The 4885-nt window shown below is 51.6% G+C and overlaps 1 non-coding gene across 1 annotated transcript in view; it reads left to right on the top strand.

The window, feature by feature from the left end:
- Nucleotides 1-3509: 3509 nt before the first annotated feature.
- Nucleotides 3510-4885, top strand: part of LOC126332366 (small subunit ribosomal RNA) — a 1893-nt gene continuing 517 nt past the window's right edge. Inside the window, exon 1 of the ribosomal RNA XR_007563649.1 lies at nt 3510-4885. This exon is cut by the window's right edge and continues 517 nt beyond it. This is a non-coding gene — a ribosomal RNA (small subunit ribosomal RNA).

The raw sequence follows: 4885 nt of genomic DNA, 5'->3' as shown, positions 1-4885 counted from the left end.
AGTTGTCCCTTAACCTAACTCAAGTTGTCCCTTAACCTAACTCAAGTTGTCCCTTAACCTAACTCAAGTTGTCCCTTAACCTAACTCAATTTGTCCCTTAACCTAACCCACGTTGTCCCTTAACCTAACTCAAGTTGTCCCTTAACCTAACTCAATTTGTCCCTTAACCTAACTCAATTTGTCCCTTAACCTAACTCAATTTGTCCCTTAACCTAACTCAAGTTGTCCCTTAACCTAACTCAAGTTGTCCCTTAACCTAACTCAAGTTGTCCCTTAACCTAACTCAAGTTGTCCCTTAACCTAACTCAAGTTGTCCCTTAACCTAACTCAAGTTGTCCCTTAACCTAACTCAAGTTGTCCCTTAACCTAACTCAAGTTGTCCCTTAACCTAACTCAAGTTGTCCCTTAACCTAACTCAAGTTGTCCCTTAACCTAACTCAATTTGTCCCTTAACCTAACTCAAGTTGTCCCTTAACCTAACTCAAGTTGTCCCTTAACCTAACTCAATTTGTCCCTTAACCTAACTCAATTTGTCCCTTAACCTAACTCAAGTTGTCCCTTAACCTAACTCAAGTTGTCCCTTAACCTAACTCAAGTTGTCCCTTAACCTAACTCAAGTTGTCCCTTAACCTAACTCAAGTTGTCCCTTAACCTAACTCAAGTTGTCCCTTAACCTAACTCAAGTTGTCCCTTAACCTAACTCAAGTTGTCCCTTAACCTAACTCAAGTTGTCCCTTAACCTAACTCAAGTTGTCCCTTAACCTAACTCAAGTTGTCCCTTAACCTAACTCAAGTTGTCCCTTAACCTAACTCAAGTTGTCCCTTAACCTAACTCAAGTTGTCCCTTAACCTAACTCAAGTTGTCCCTTAACCTAACTCAAGTTGTCCCTTAACCTAACTCAATTTGTCCCTTAACCTAACTCAATTTGTCCCTTAACCTAACTCAATTTGTCCCTTAACCTAACTCAAGTTGTCCCTTAACCTAACTCAATTTGTCCCTTAACCTAACTCAATTTGTCCCTTAACCTAACTCAATTTGTCCCTTAACCTAACTCAATTTGTCCCTTAACCTAACTCAAGTTGTCCCTTAACCTAACTCAAGTTGTCCCTTAACCTAACCCACGTTGTCCCTTAACCTAACCCACGTTGTCCCTTAACCTAACCGACGTTGTCCCTTAACCTAACCGACGTTGTCCCTTAACCTAACCGACGTTGTCCCTTAACCTAACCGACGTTGTCCCTTAACCTAACCGACGTTGTCCCTTAACCTAACCCACGTTGTCCCTTAACCTAACCCACGTTGTCCCTTAACCTAACCCACGTTGTCCCTTAACCTAACCCACGTTGTCCCTTAACCTAACCCACGTTGTCCCTTAACCTAACCCACGTTGTCCCTTAACCTAACCCACGTTGTCCCTTAACCTAACCCACGTTGTCCCTTAACCTAACCCACGTTGTCCCTTAACCTAACCCACGTTGTCCCTTAACCTAACCCACGTTGTCCCTTAACCTAACCCACGTTGTCCCTTAACCTAACCCACGTTGTCCCTTAACCTAACCCACGTTGTCCCTTAACCTAACCCACGTTGTCCCTTAACCTAACCCACGTTGTCCCTTAACCTAACCCACGTTGTCCCTTAACCTAACCCACGTTGTCCCTTAACCTAACCCACGTTGTCCCTTTGCCTAACATAGTTCACTGCTCGGAATCTCTGGTGTCGTTGTTATCCTCATGTAGATGTCTTGCGAGTGTTGCTTACTTTCCACATATTCCTGCTATCCACTGTCAATTGTACTGCAATAGGACTATATCGCCGACCCCCCCCCTCCCCCCCCTCTGTCCCCCTCTGTCCCCCTCTTTGTGTCTCTGTCCTCTCAAGCTGGTCGGTCTGGCGTTTGAGTGTTAAATGAGCCTCGCAGCTGTTCAGTTGCATTCAGATGTCGACGCCCTCAGTGTACGTCGTGGTATGGTCTGTGTCCATTGTCCGCTGATGTCGTACGCGTAACCCACACGCTGTACCGATCATCGGTCGTTACGTACAGAGTGAAGTAGTGTGATACGTGTGACCGTACGCTGGCTGTGCCCAACGGTGTCGAATCTCAATTTCCATATGTTGTGCTTGATGCTACTTGTCTCGTCTCCCAATAACAGCTAGGTTGCACTGTGGTACGCCGTAGAGGCGTGTGGGAGGAACGTACGAACGCATTGTATGTCACCCTGGGTCGCTGGGGGTGGTGGTGCGGTGAGTCAGGTCAGGTCAGGTCAGCGTGAGCCGTCTGATGTAGTGACGCGTGTATTCCGACTTTGTCGTATTGCCTCACACAAAGTGCTACCCTGGTGGACCGCGTTCCATATCTGGGACATGCCGCAGATGCCGGTTGACAGTGGATCGCGGAAGGTACATCGCATACGTGCGCGGGCCACCTTCCACGTGTTCTCTTCTGCACATGTCGCAGTGTGTATGTGGTCTGATGTAGCGTGTCGTGACACATGACATCCTGGCATGCAAGAATTGTTGAATTCGCAAATGTAGGTGGACATCTACGTTTACTGCCCAAGATACGCAAATGAACTGGAAATCCGTTGTTGAGCGGTTGTTCACGCTGGAGGTGAATCTGTGATGGCGACGATCGGTACAGCTATTAACCGGTTGTTTCAGCGGTACCCGCCACATCCACACGCGTGACTAGGCCCATGTGGGTATGAAGCGATACGCGGCGGTGGCTTGGTGGGACTGTTCCCGGCCGGTGAAGGGGGGCCGCCCGGCGTGTTGGCCGCGCGCTGCGTGGGCGCACGCGCAACAGGCGGCTGGTGGGGGGCGCCGAGTGGCAGGAGCGCCAGCCGACGGGCCCGGCAGGCGGCGCAGCTACGCTGCGGCGCACCCTGCACGCGGCGCCTGGCGGCCAAAGTTGGTTCAGCCGAGCCCGGTGCGAAGCGCGGTGGACATCTGCAGTGTGCTGGTCTGATTGAGGACTGTGTGCGTTGAGGATGCGCCGCCGCCTGGCACTCGGCGCCGCGACGCCGTCTGCTGCTCGGTCGCCCCAGCGGTTCTCGCAGGTGGTTTGTATCGCAGTTGTGCGGACGTGTTGGCGCGTGCGCTGTGCTGGGAGAGTTCGCTTCTGCACCCAAGTGGGGCTTTGCCCTTGTGTGGCGCTGGCGTTGGAGCTGCCGGTCACCATAGGTGGCGCGTGTTGTCTCCCGCCGGCAATGCCACGACAGCACGCTCCCGGGCCTCTGTCGGCAGCGGCAAGCTCAGTTGGGAGCAAGGGTGTTCGCACTAAAACCGTCTACTCGCCTAACTCCGGGCGATTGCGCCTCTCTCGAAACCGACCAAGTACCTAGGACGGCGCTGCGCGCCGCCGGGACCTGAGAGGGTTTCGAGGTGTATCGTGCAGGGGAGCTCGGCCTCCTCCTGTTTGCAGAATAATTGAGCGGACGCTTGCGTGTTCGCGCGGGCCCCCGGGACACACTCCCGGGCGGCCGGCTGCTCAGCTCTAGTTGACGCAGCTCCCTGGTTGATCCTGCCAGTAGTCATATGCTTGTCTCAAAGATTAAGCCATGCATGTCTCAGTACAAGCCGCATTAAGGTGAAACCGCGAATGGCTCATTAAATCAGTTATGGTTCCTTAGATCGTACCCACGTTACTTGGATAACTGTGGTAATTCTAGAGCTAATACATGCAAACAGAGTCCCGACCAGAGATGGAAGGGACGCTTTTATTAGATCAAAACCAATCGGATTGGCTTGTCTGGTCCGTTTGCCTTGGTGACTCTGAATAACTTTGGGCTGATCGCACGGTCCTCGTACCGGCGACGCATCTTTCAAATGTCTGCCTTATCAACTGTCGATGGTAGGTTCTGCGCCTACCATGGTTGTAACGGGTAACGGGGAATCAGGGTTCGATTCCGGAGAGGGAGCCTGAGAAACGGCTACCACATCCAAGGAAGGCAGCAGGCGCGCAAATTACCCACTCCCGGCACGGGGAGGTAGTGACGAAAAATAACGATACGGGACTCATCCGAGGCCCCGTAATCGGAATGAGTACACTTTAAATCCTTTAACGAGTATCTATTGGAGGGCAAGTCTGGTGCCAGCAGCCGCGGTAATTCCAGCTCCAATAGCGTATATTAAAGTTGTTGCGGTTAAAAAGCTCGTAGTTGGATTTGTGTCCCACGCTGTTGGTTCACCGCCCGTCGGTGTTTAACTGGCATGTATCGTGGGACGTCCTGCCGGTGGGGCGAGCCGAAGGGGTGCTTTCGCGTCCCGAGGCGGACCCCGTTTAAATCCTACCAGGGTGCTCTTTGTTGAGTGTCTCGGTGGGCCGGCACGTTTACTTTGAACAAATTAGAGTGCTTAAAGCAGGCAAGCCCGCCTGAATACTGTGTGCATGGAATAATGGAATAGGACCTCGGTTCTATTTTGTTGGTTTTCGGAACCCGAGGTAATGATTAATAGGGACAGGCGGGGGCATTCGTATTGCGACGTTAGAGGTGAAATTCTTGGATCGTCGCAAGACGAACAGAAGCGAAAGCATTTGCCAAGTATGTTTTCATTAATCAAGAACGAAAGTTAGAGGTTCGAAGGCGATCAGATACCGCCCTAGTTCTAACCATAAACGATGCCAGCCAGCGATCCGCCGCAGTTCCTCCGATGACTCGGCGGGCAGCCTCCGGGAAACCAAAGCTTTTGGGTTCCGGGGGAAGTATGGTTGCAAAGCTGAAACTTAAAGGAATTGACGGAAGGGCACCACCAGGAGTGGAGCCTGCGGCTTAATTTGACTCAACACGGGAAACCTCACCAGGCCCGGACACCGGAAGGATTGACAGATTGATAGCTCTTTCTTGATTCGGTGGGTGGTGGTGCATGGCCGTTCTTAGTTGGTG

The sequence above is a fragment of the Schistocerca gregaria genome, unplaced genomic scaffold, assembly GCF_023897955.1.
Source record: "Schistocerca gregaria isolate iqSchGreg1 unplaced genomic scaffold, iqSchGreg1.2 ptg001445l, whole genome shotgun sequence".
NCBI classification, from domain to species: domain Eukaryota; kingdom Metazoa; phylum Arthropoda; class Insecta; order Orthoptera; family Acrididae; genus Schistocerca; species Schistocerca gregaria.
The sequence above is the reverse complement of the archived record's forward strand: the minus strand, read 5'-3'. Positions and strand labels throughout refer to the sequence as shown.